This window comes from Cavia porcellus, unplaced genomic scaffold, assembly GCF_034190915.1.
Source record: "Cavia porcellus strain 051 isolate PalLab524CR breed Dunkin Hartley unplaced genomic scaffold, mCavPor4.1 scaffold_5, whole genome shotgun sequence".
Classification (NCBI taxonomy): Eukaryota; Metazoa; Chordata; class Mammalia; order Rodentia; family Caviidae; genus Cavia; species Cavia porcellus.
This window is the reverse complement of record NW_026947488.1, coordinates 20,362,626-20,375,454: the sequence shown is the minus strand read 5'-3', so window position 1 is coordinate 20,375,454 and position 12,829 is coordinate 20,362,626. Positions and strand designations below refer to the sequence as shown.

General features: G+C 38.8%; 1 protein-coding gene and 1 pseudogene across 8 annotated transcripts in view; one reads left to right on the top strand and one right to left on the bottom strand.

The window, feature by feature from the left end:
• The window catches only part of Zhx3 (zinc fingers and homeoboxes 3), a 174,334-nt gene that overhangs the window by 65,374 nt on the left and 96,131 nt on the right, over positions 1-12,829 (bottom strand). The window contains exon 3 of one of the 8 annotated variants that reach the window (XM_063248345.1): positions 7,201-7,266. The exons of the other annotated variants lie outside the window; for them this stretch is intronic. The gene's annotated coding sequence lies outside the window, so the exon portion shown is untranslated. The remainder of the gene's footprint in view (positions 1-7,200; positions 7,267-12,829) is intronic. 8 annotated transcript variants of the gene reach the window in all.
• Positions 6,344-6,966, top strand: LOC106027226 (large ribosomal subunit protein uL22-like; annotated as a pseudogene).

Sequence of the window (12,829 nt, the reverse complement as noted above, 5' to 3'; positions counted from 1 at the left end):
CACTGAAACTGAACCTTTGATGTACTTTCCAAAGAAAGCCACCACAATGATTAAAGGATCAGAAAATGAGATTTATGGGGAATGGCCACAGAAACAGAGACAATTTTGCCTAGACCAGAGAAAAGGCCAAAGGGTGGCTTAATAACCATTTTCAATCATTATTATTACACAGATGACAGTGACCATATGGTCTCCATTCCTACCAAAGAAAGAATACTGAAAATACACTTAAGCTGCAGCATAAGAAGTTGTCTAGTTTTAACAAAGAATGTAAGAGTTAATAATACACAACAGAACAGACCCAGGAAGTACAGAACATAGCCAGTTCTTCTTTATTACGTTGGAAAGCAGAAAAAGAGCAGGGTGTGTTCAGACTTTCAATAATCTTTTGTTAAGAAAAACTCTACTGGCTTGTCCTCAAATGAATCAGAAACATGAGAATTAAAAAGAAGTAGATACATGAAATGGAAACAGCATCCCTATGATGTGTATATTTGTCTTTCAGTCAAGGAAAGATTCTTGATATATGCTAGTATTTGTCAAAATATAAGGTCCAAATACCAACAAAAATTGGGAGACACATACAAGATTGATCTTAAGTGTTCATTTAATCTACATCCATCTTTACCAAACACATATTATACTCTTCCTCATTTGGTACCAGGAAGCACCAGGAAGCAACCTCAACTTCCATAGTGAGGAAACATGGACAATTCCCAGTAATCTTTTGAACACTGAATTCAGATTTGGACATCAGTTGGCACATGAACATTCCAGGCTGAGAGATGAAGATATTTTCTGCAAATAATGTTAATTCTGTATGGAACGCAATAGCATATTATGTACCAAAGTTAGGGAACCAGTGAATGGTGGCAGTTCCTTTGATATGCTCCCTGCCTTGTCATTATATACACAGTCTTTCTTTACTAATTTGTTGCCTGAATGCCAACAGGCCACTTTTTATGTCTCCTTAGATTATTTTTCTAAAACTGTTACCATGTCTTTCTGTTTTTAAGTACAAAATACATACTATCAGTTAAAAATGCCTGAGAATCAATCAGGAATATTTGTAGTCCTCTCTATATCGTGAGCTATCTTTTATTCATGTGACACTTATACTTCCTTCATATGACTCACCATGCTAAGCAACTGGTATGTCCTAGACAAATAAAACACAGTACGACTAAGATTCACAGCGCAGTGGCAAAGACAGATAGATACAGGTGTAAAAAGAAAGTTCAAGTCTCTAAGCACTATTGGGAAAGGAAAGGCAATGGAAATACCAGAGATGAACAGCTGAGTGTTGCTCAGAATATAAGGCAGAGTTTACAACTTGCAATAGCAAGTCTTACACTAACAGTAGGTCTTTTTTTTTTTTGTACCAGCACTTAAACTCAGGACCTTGCACTTGCCAGGCAGGTACTTGTGCCACTGAGCTATATTCCCAGCCCCAAAAGTCAGCCTTAAAGGATGAGATGTTGTCATCCAGGCAGAAGATACAAGAAAAGGCCCTAAAGTCTAAAAACTCACACCATTAGGCATGTTACCTTTGCAAAAATGGGGATTTAGCTCAGTGGCTTAAGCACCTACCTGGCAAGTGATAAAGTCAAGAGTTCGATTCCTGGTACCAAAAAAAAAAAGAGTCATGCAGCACATTTTCCTCTTGCCCTGAAGGTCTTCTTCAGTAGACATGAGAAATGCACCTGAAGAATCTGACCCCTGCATGAAACACACAGACATACCTAAGTGGTCAACACAGGCCAGGCACTGGGCCTACAGAGGTGACACAGGCAGGAGCAGGAAGCAGTAGGTAGAGCCTAGCTGGGAAGCTCTTCAAGAATTCTCAGCACCTTTCACAGCACCCCTTACCTAGCAACAACCACGACTTGGTTCCAGTCCCATCTCTTGTGCCACACTGCTGACAGTGCACTGTACTTGTGGGTCAAACTTCCTCTCACGACGGGGACAGATTAGAGTTGTGCCACTTTATCCCTGCACCTTTATCACTCTGCACATATGCAGCTCAAGCAAACTCTGATGACTCAGTTAAGTGATTAACTGATGTGTGGTTAGGATTTTAAAAAGCAGAATCTTGAATTTATAATCCCAAATACCATTCTCTATCTAGTTCATTAGGTTTTCGTATCTGTCCTCAGTTGGTTCATGCTTTCATATCCCTCAAATTTATATGCATAAATCAATCCCCTTCCTCCACAAAAGGAAAAGGGACAAACATTACTGTCCTCAGCTAAGACTGATCTATGTCAAATAAAAAATAACCATGCTAAAGAGATAATAGGGAACTGGCTTCTCAAGTACTCAGAGGAATGTGAGATTACTGCTTTGAGAGGGAAAAAGAGAAACCTAACTCGATTACAGTGTAAAAATAGGTCACTGCTTGAATATAGTCCTTGGGTAACTGGCCGAAAGCTCCTTTTGCTTCTGACTCTAATGTCACAAGAAAGTGGCAGCACAATCTTAGAATAAGGGTTCTACAGCCAGCTGGCCACCTTGGCCTGGCCTCCCATCTGGCATTCTAGAAGTAGCACAAGAGGTCAGGACACTCCTGGTGAGCTCAGTGGGCCATTGTTACTTCTGACATAAAATACCAGAGATAGTAAGGATTTTGTTTTGTTTTGATCAAACTGGGAGACAATTCAAGGTTGCCCTATAAATCTTTCTCACTTGCATTCAACTACAGTAGCAGACAAATGAATAGTTTAACTAATTCAGAACAAACAGGCAGATTCTATGCTGCAAGAGACAGTTACAATTCTGGAATACTTTGTAGCAAATTTAGTGATTCTGTGTATGCATGTGTATTACGCACAGATCAAAATTTTCCACCTATAAAAAAAAAAATTTCCACCTGTGGCAAAAACTGATGTGTATTGCTCAAAAAGGCTGAGAATTACTGACTGAGGTTAGTGGTAGGATACTAGAGGTAAAGAAAAGGGAATTTGAGTATTGTGTTTTTTAGCAAACACTGTATTTCAAAATGGCAGTGATCAACACACAGGGTACCAGAGTTCTCTTCTGATAGAGTAATTCTCAGCAGAAGTTCCAATAAAGCCCTTCTAAAAATAGCCATGCCCTATAATGTACACGATATGTGTGTCTTTTCTTTAAAATAAACTATAAAAGCTTTGAGGAAAAGGCTTAGGTAAGGTAATTAAAACTTACATTTCCACAGTTTCTAACAGAGTTTGAGTAACTAATGAAAGAAGGGGGAAAGGAGGAAGCTCTTACCTAAGCAATGTCTTCTTATGCCAAACATTTCTACCAAGAAGATTTAATGAGATACCATTTAGGGAAAACTACCAAAATTTGTAGGGTTTTGGCATATATTTTCTCAATGAAAAAAATTTTTGGAAGAAATTCCCATTTTTAACAGCTATTCATTATGGAAAATACACAATAAAACCTACTTGGTTCAGTAGTTTTTCCTGAATTTGTATTTAATTAATCAAAAGAGGAAGATAAACTTGAAAAATATTAATTCATGTATATGTAAAAAATTAATATGCAGAAATATAAGTAATTTATGCCTTGCCAAAATAGAGTTCTTCTGAAACCTAGTCCCACTTCTCCATAATAGGGTCTTGGGCCACAGTTAGAATAACTAATATATACAAAATAGAAGGAACTGAATCTACCAAGTGCCATTTGGAGTCCATGGTGCAAGTAAGAAACACAATTCAAAATGGCTTGCATAACACAGAGGGTTTACTGGCACACATAAATGGAAATGGAAAGTTCAGAGGTTGGGTGGCTTCAATTTGGCTTGCGTTTGATTCAAGAGCTGTACAATGAAAACAAGGGCCTGTGTTTTCTTTCTTCTTTCTCTCTCTCTCTCTCTCTCTCTCTCTCTCTCTCTCTCTCTCTCTCTATTTGTTTTGAAACAGGGTTTGGCTACATAGTTGAGGCTGGCCTGGAATCTGCTATGTAGCTCACTACAGCTCCAAATTCTCAATCCTCCTGCCTCAGCCACCCAAGTTATGGGATGAGTCCCCATATCCAGTTTCTTCCTCTCCACTTTATTAAATACATTCCAAGAGTAGTTTCCCTAGTTGGGGTTAGGTAAGCCTCAGGATTCGTGTTCCCGTGACATCCAGGACAGAAAGACTTTGGGAAGGCTTTGGGAAGGTCTATCAGAAGACTGAGGAACTCTTTTTTCACGGTCCTCACAAATACTCAGATAGTCTACACTGTGTTACATCCTAGGACTAGTAAACTAACCCCTGAGAGACTGCCACTGGATTAATCACTGTGGCAACGTATGTGGGGTTACCCACCCTTGGAGTTGGAACCAATGTCTCCCCTATCAGAAGACAAAACCAACGGTCTGTGTGTTCCAGAAGGGAGTAGGAAGGTAGCAGAGACGTCGAGAAGGGTATTCCCCACCCTTCAGCTGACACTATATTTGATTATGAGGGTCTCAATATGAAGGACAATAAATTTGGGATGACATTCTTATCATTTAACAAAAATGAAAATATATATTTATACACAGACATTCTCTTGGTGAGAAATTCAAGAAGAGTTTCTCAATATCTTGGAATAGTGTGTATGGGAAACCGGGTAAAGGCCAGGCTTACAGTCTTACTTCAGAAAGGTATAGTGGAACAAAAGAGGCCATTTTTACACTGATCTTGCAGAAGACAGGGAGGTGACATAAGTCATAAGCAAGTGAAGTTATTTCAGTAAAGAGTGAAATGATGCAGTTCAGATGTCCTCCCTTCAAATGAAGTTTTTGCAAAGAGTAGAGGTTGGCGCATTTTAGACTCCGTATGTATCAAATTTCTAAAAATGAGCTCTAACACTGCCTCTAAAATATTTCAAATTTCTGTCATCTTCAAATTATCCTGAGTGCGTGTCTATGGGTACATCTGCACCTGTCATTTATTTCAAATAAAATATTAATCGCTACAAGATACTTTATCAATATGGTGAAATGGGAAGAATTCAAAGCTAGTGCATCTTTTATCAAGCAGTACGATCACCACTAGCTGAATAAAATCACTATATGTCAGGAAGTGTGCCAATTGCTTTACATTCATTTGCTCACTTCATTTGCTCCTCACAGTAACACCATGAGCTAAGTATCCATTTGATTTTCCACACTGAGAAACTAAAATGACTAAGTACTATAACTTGACTCAGGAGACCCAAGCTACAGGCAACAGCTGGGACTCAGGTCCAAGTAGTCTTGATTCCACAGTCTACATCAATTTGTTTTGTTTTGTTTTGTACTGGGAATTGAACTCAGGGCCTTGTGCTTGGCAGGCAGGTGCTGCGCCACTGAGCTACATCCCAGCCCCACAGCCTATATTCTTAATCCACAGCACTGCTGGCTGGCAAGAAAATAAACACATCCTGGAGGAGTACACAGCACAAGACAGACTATTTGAGTGAAAAGCACAGTCATGCAATGTAGAGCAAAACGCTCTGAGATTCTTAGGAGCTAAGTAAGGGAAGAAGGTAAGGAGGCACCACAGACACTGCTGTTGCTGTGCAAGCCCTGTCAACACTGAGACTTAACCGATCGGACACAGTCTGTCTCTGACTGGCCTCTGACCCATAAGCTACTCATTATGTCTTCATTCTTTAGCCTCTGATAGAATAAGAAACTAACATTTTTGTATACCTTAGTAACTTTCCAAGCTCTCTTTAAGGATGGAACCAGTTCTCCTCCTGATGTTCCCAGACTTCTCTATGTTCTAAAGATTATCTCACCAATCCCAATGACAGTAAGTTTGATATTTCTGAAAAAATACTAGATGGTACTTGAATATTTATATGATTGTTATAACTCTAGCCTTAAGGATATATGAAAATGGTCTTTGACCACAGGATTATCACTAACCTCCTCTGTGCTGATTTCTATGTACCAGAAATTTGTGGGAGTGAGCTGATATGGTACCCTTCTCACTCTCTGCAGTCTCTTTACAAAACACATGACTTCAGACTACCTCAGGTAGGGATCCTCAGGGTATATTTCTAGGGTCCTAAAGTTCAAAAGAAGGAGAATTATCTCCTCCTCAAAAGAGTGAACTCTGAGGTATATGGATTTTCCCTCTGCTTCCATGGGATTAGGGAAAAGTATCAGTATTTCCTAGCATTTCCACAGTTAATAAGATGTACTTTAGGCCCTACTCCAGTAAGGGTTTCTCATAAGGTAGAATCGTGAATTAAGATTGCTACCTTCCAGGCAATGATGAACCTATTTTCTCTATGAGCTACCTATTATAAAGGTCACATATGGAAACTTGGCTTCATTTCCAGATTCAAAACACATTTGAAAGTGGCATGAAGTGACCTATGAAAATGGTTTACTATACTTTTTGAACCAGCAAACCCCACAAGATCATGTAAATCAAGAGGCTCAAATCTGTGCGTTCACTTTAAGAACACCTCTGAAACTTCTCAGGCCATCAAGGGTGTGCACATCCAAAAGGCTACAAAGCATCTGATGGATATGACTTTAAAGAAGCAATATGTGCCATTTTGGCATTACAACAGTGGAGCTGATAGGTTTGCCCAAGTCAAGAGTGGGGCCAGACACAGGACTGGTGACCCAAATAGAGTGCTGAATTTTTGTTGCACATAATTAAAAATACAGGGAGTAAGGCTAAACTTAAGGATTTTTGGATGCAAACTGTCTGATCATCAAAAACAGGCAGACGAACCACGTACCCAAGATGTGTTGCCGTGTTTACAGAGCTTATGGTGAGAATGATCCATGTTTGAGCTCCCTGTGCCACGTTGAAATGATCCTTACTGAAAAGGAACAAATTGTTCCTAAACTAGAGACAGAAGATTCACAGAGGAAAAAGTTATCCCAGAAGAAAATGAAGAAAACTTATAGCATGGAAATAAATTAAGCATAAAATAAATGCAAATAAAAGCAAAAAAAATTGAATGCACTAGGTTCCATGCTAAAATCTCCTCACAGTCTCACTCTCTGGAAATGGCCATTACTTGTCTCTCCTAGGTGGGTACTAAAGCTCAAGGAAGTTAGATCTATTAGCCACAGAACTGGAAAATTATAGTTCCTCTCCACTGCATATCCAAATACCAAGTCACTCCACTAGGTGCTGCTGACTCTCCTAGTGCCAAGGCTTGGGCCCTTGGGATATTATTATATAACAGTAATATATGTTATTTGGAAGGTCAATCTCATCATAATCAAATACTCACTTGGCTGCCTGAAGAAAAAACAAGTCACGTTGAAGGAGGCAATCAGAAGCCAAATGGTGGTGAGTGCTGCAATGAATGATAGACACAGCAGGTTATAAATCCTAGAGGGAGGATCAGCTTTGGTAAGAATAAGGGAAGAAGGAAGACTTGAGAGAGAGGAACTATTCACTAAGAAGGAGTTTCTTAAATTAGCAAAAGTCCTTCAACATAGACATGGAGGAGGCAGGCAGACATAAAAAAAGGGCTTAATGAGAAACTCTTATATCAGTTTCTCAGCCTTAATATTACTGACATTGTAGGACACAGGGCTCTACATTCTGGGAGGCTGTCCTATGCATCACAGGGTATTAACAACATCTTTAACCTTTAGCTGCTAGCGCAAATAGCACACCACCACCAACCTACAATGTTCCCAAGTTGTGACAACCAAAAGTCCTTAGACTATCAAATGTTTCCTGGAAGGCATAATTTTCCCTAGCTGAGAATCACTGCCTTTGGGAAAGAGGTAAATATATGGACAACTAAATGATGGGGGAGGGAGGTAAGATAAGTAGCGGAGGTCATGCACCTATAGGAAAGTTAATTACTGGTGCGTACTCCAAGTGATTGCTCATCAGCTTCTTTAGATGTGGACTCTGACGGCATTAACACAAAACAAGCCAAAAAAGAACACATGATGGAGCCCTTAGAGTAATGCCTAGCAATAAAATGTTTGCTCTTTTTTTTAACTTTTTATCGGTACCAGGGATCGAACTCACAACCGCCTGCTTGCAAGGCAGGTGCTTATGCCGCTGAGCTAAATCCCCAGCCCCTAATAAAATGTTTATAGGTGGAGGAAATCGATACTAGAAGTAGGTAACTTGGAAAGGACAAGCTCTTACTCTCTTCTTTCAGAAAACTGAAGTGAGGGAGGAAGACATGGGTAATGCGACAGAAAGCCTGGAATTCTCAAACCATTTGGGAGATCTGAGAGACTTAAATGAGAAGAAATGCTGACCCAAAATGCGTCTGTGACTGCAATGCCATCCTTACCTTCTCAGGCAATCTTCCACTTCTCATTCTCATCTTTGGACTGCTGTTGCCCAGAAAAAGTGGCAAGGAAATTTGGGGATACTTATTCCTGACAAGCAGGAAGGAAAGAGGAGAAGGAAAATGAAAAGGGAGAATTGTAAGGACTAAGCAAGATCTACTGACAGGGTTTATAAACTAGACCATGTTTCTCACTAAAAGGAAACAAGAAAGACCTGGGATTAGACAAGGAGAGGAAAGGAGAGTAGCAGAGAACACAGTATTTTCAAAATGCCAGATTTGGTCAAGCCACATTATGAGTTACCATATTCAGCGTTCACAACGTTATGTAATACCTGGGTACAAGTAGGCATTATAATCTTTAAACAGAGGGAAAAGTGAGATGCAAGGAGGCAAACTGACATATTGAGGAACCTCCTGGGAGACCACAACCCCAGATTTTGTTGATAGGCCCAGCCATGCTGTACTTCCTCACAGCCTCCACCTCGACGTGAACTATGGCTGTTTACAGTCCATCTGCTCCGGTAGACTAGACTTCCAGGGGTTGGGTTTTGGATTCTGTGTCTCTGGTATTTCCTTAGGGGCCAGGCTCAGGCCTCATAGCTACCAAAGAAGCAACCAACAGAATGCTGAGGTGCACAAAGGACCCACAGAGAACCTGCTGAGTGCATTTATAGCAGAACTAATGAGCATGCGCAGTTACATAACTGTTTCTCTCAACTGCTCAGTCACTACTAGAACAGCAGAGCTATCTTTCTATTTCTGGTTATATATAACCTCAATTCTGGTCAGAGACCATGCTACAGCTCCACAGCTCTGTCACAGTAGGTATTATTATTTTCCTAAAAACTCGGCAATTTTTACTAGTGCTGCTATTAAATCATACAGGCTTAAAATTAAGATATTTGAGATGAGGTAGTTTTCCTACATTTCCTGTACTTCTCTACCTCAAAAGCACTCACAATGTGTGGCTTCAGTTTGAGAAACAAGCACAAAAAGGATGAAAATGGAATGCTGATGCTGAACAGACATCTTGTAACATTACTTAACTGTAGGCTTCCGTGCTGGAACTTCAAGACTCACACCTCCAATAGGACAGTATTTCCCTACGGTAACTCAGCAGCAAATGATCCATTAACCACCAGAGACTAATCCAGGTTTGTTTTGGCTGTGTCATACATTATGTTGACTCTGAAGTCTATTACTTCATGCATCCATTGCTACATAGAATCATTTATGATATGAATGCTGCATAGAAAAAAATCACTTATTGGTCTTACAGTTTACTTGATATAGTTACTTGAAAAATATGTTTTCTGAGACTTTTTAAAGCAAACACTTATTACAAATTACCACATCAATCGATGTTAGTCCTAAAAGATCCTCTAGTTTCTAAAAGCTACAGTTTGTTGTTCTAACATGAATTTACATACACCCTTGAATACTTAAAATTACATCTCTTTAAGCATTCATTTATACTTTTTACTAATTTGGTTGGGCTTTTCCCTAAACCAATTCTTTCACAATGGTTAGATTTTAAGAAATGAAATCATGTATCTGATGTTTGAGGCTTTTAAAATATTGATAAATTAGCATTAATACTACTATATAATATCTCTTTGCACAAATACTAATAGTAGTACAAGTATTTACTGAAATAAGCTCTTACATAATGAGTATGTATATATTTCAAGACTTTTTTTAAACACTGAGTGGCTCAGTTATAGCACCTGCTACTCAAGGGTATCATGTCATTGTTTGGAGTCAGATAGACCTGGTTCCAAATCTGAAATCACTTAGGTCTGGGGTAAAGTACTGAACTTCTAAAATTTCAGTCTGCTACAGTGGGAATCATCTGAATGCAAACAGGTCAAAGTTCACAATGAAAATTAAATAAGACAGTATAAGTGAAAGTGCCCTTGGGAGGCATGTTTAAAGTTCAGTACAAGTTTTGGGCTTCTTCCCTCCTGCTTTTCTACCTACACTCCCCAGCCCACGGTGGCCCCTGAGCGCTCATCCTCTCCTCTCATTTGTGAACTGCTGCAGTTACTTGAGTTACCCATGCTGTGTATGCACTGCTCTCCCAGTCTGTTCTTCAGGATCACAACCGTATGTGCTTTTCCAGGACACAGGTAGTTGTCTTCAGAGACTCCCTGCAGGAGCTTACCACAATTCATGATTCCTTGAAAATTCACCATTTTCCCTCCCTAATTCTCCCCAGGCCACTTTTCTACTTCAAGAATTTCGTATCTCCTATAGCCTACAGGAGACATTTCAAACTATTCATGTGATTTTAGGATGCATGAGATCTGACCCCTCTCTCTTTACCTTTTCATTTTGTTCTCTCTTCTTTACACTCAAGTATAATTTTACCTCTAGTACCTAAAACTCCATGCTGCATTGTCATCTGTCAACTTTACATCTGCTCCTCTTTGCCCATATTATTCATCTCCATTACCTGGCAAACTTTCAGTCTCCAAATTTAACTCAAATGGCTCCACTTCTGTGATCCAGTCCAGGAAGTACTGACTGTGTCTTTTATGTTTTTCTATTACTGCACTTGGCCCACAATCATAATGATTTTTCATGTTTTCTTATAACTCAATGACTACTACATATTTCTTTGAGAAATATGCCAACACCCAACTCAACCTTGAACACAGCAGTCACCTAGAAAGTATTTGTATTACTAAAGAGAAGCTGCTTTCAGTTCAATGGACAGATCAGATGAAATCTAGGGAATATATGATTCAACACAATCTGTGAGGCCTGTGGAAGCAGGCGGAAGGAGAATTCTACTATATTTCTGTTTAATATGTTAAAACATTGGTGACTATAACAGCTCTGGAAAAGAAACTTCTAACGTAGTTAAAATTTACTCTGAGTGATGTATGAGGCATACAGGACCCCAGCTACCTACAACCCTAACAGAGAAACACCCAGGCATATAATAATAAAAATTCCAGAAATTCAATACAAGAACAGAATATTAAAAGCTGTAAGAGACAAGAAACAGACCACTTACAAGGGAGCACCCATCAGAATTACAGCAGATTTCTCTTCACAAACCATCAAATCACGAAGAGCATGGGGAGAAATAATTCAAGCTTTGAAAGATAATAATCTCCAGCCAAGATTGAGATATCCTGCACAACTGTCCCTGGAAATTGATGGAAAAACGAGGTGCTTCCAGGATAAAGATGAACTGGGGGAATTTGCAACCACCAATTCAACCCTACAGAAAGTATTGCAGAAAAAAAAAAAAGAAAGTATTGCAGGATATTCTAAAAAAAGAAAAATACAAAGAACCCAGAAATAGTGGCGGGGAGGCCACAACGAATGGAGCAGAGAACAAAATGAAGAAGACAAACTGACAGCTACTGACAGAAAAAGAGCTCAACAGAAATGAGACAGAGAAGATTGGATGATAGGAACAGCTTTTTTTGGAGAAAATGACATCTTAATAGGTAATGCTGATTTAGTACCATCTTGTTTTGAAGTCTCATCTAGCTTTTGTTCTTCTGTCTCCAATGGTCTAAACAGGTTGTATCTTATTGGATTTTGTTATGTACGATAGGATAAGCAAAAACCTTTTAAAGACAAGGAGATTATACAGAGACCATTGTTCATTTTCTGTTAAGTCGATTCTAAATACTCTATAATGCTGTCATTCTCTTAAATGGTTTTACATTGTTTTGATATACTTAATGCTACAGTATATGAAGTTGTACTCAAGGACTTCAGGGAGGGAGTCAATATGGTAACTATTTTTGGGTCAGGATTATCTGGTGGTGAAACACTATTCTGCTTAAATGGTTATGTTTTGATCTGCCCTGTTTCGCTGTTATGCCCTCTTTTTTCTCAATCTCCACTCCATTATTTACTTTTTTATTTTTATCCATTTAATTAAAGGGAAAAATATAGCAGGATATAATATAGTAACCCACTTTGACTCTCTATTATCTCGATTTGAAGCCCTGTATTACTCTCACCATCTTGTTTTTGACTGAGGTTTCTCTATTCTGTTTTGCTGGATAGTATCAGGTTCGAAAGTTTAGGCATCAGCTGAGAAGATAATGAGATTCATTATAACGCCCATTCTCGTTGACTTTTATCTACTTTTGAAGACCTACAATATCTCCAATGTTTTGGTTTTGTCGGTTTTATTCTTTACGGTTTTGTTCAATTGTATTACAACTAATGATATAGGCAATTCTATTAGAGATAGCAGGAGGCATTATGGTAACCATTGTTGATCACCTTGTATTATGTTTTTATATTATCTATTATGTCCACCCTTTTGACTTGACCGATTCTATTCTGTTGTGTCACATTTGGTTTTACTCTCTTCCAAAAAAGCAATACGAACCGTGGGAGCAATGAAACCCAAAATGTGTAATAGTCACTGTACAAAAGAGAGGAAAAGAAAGTGCTCTAAACTATATAACTGCATGTATATTTAAATGTATAAGATAGAAAATGATATCACAGAGTTTTATTGGATCATTGAACAGAACTGTTTGCAGTATCATTGTTGGAATGTCCACTCTACAAGCTTTAATTTTGTGACTGGAACAATTATTTCTAAGATGGCAATATG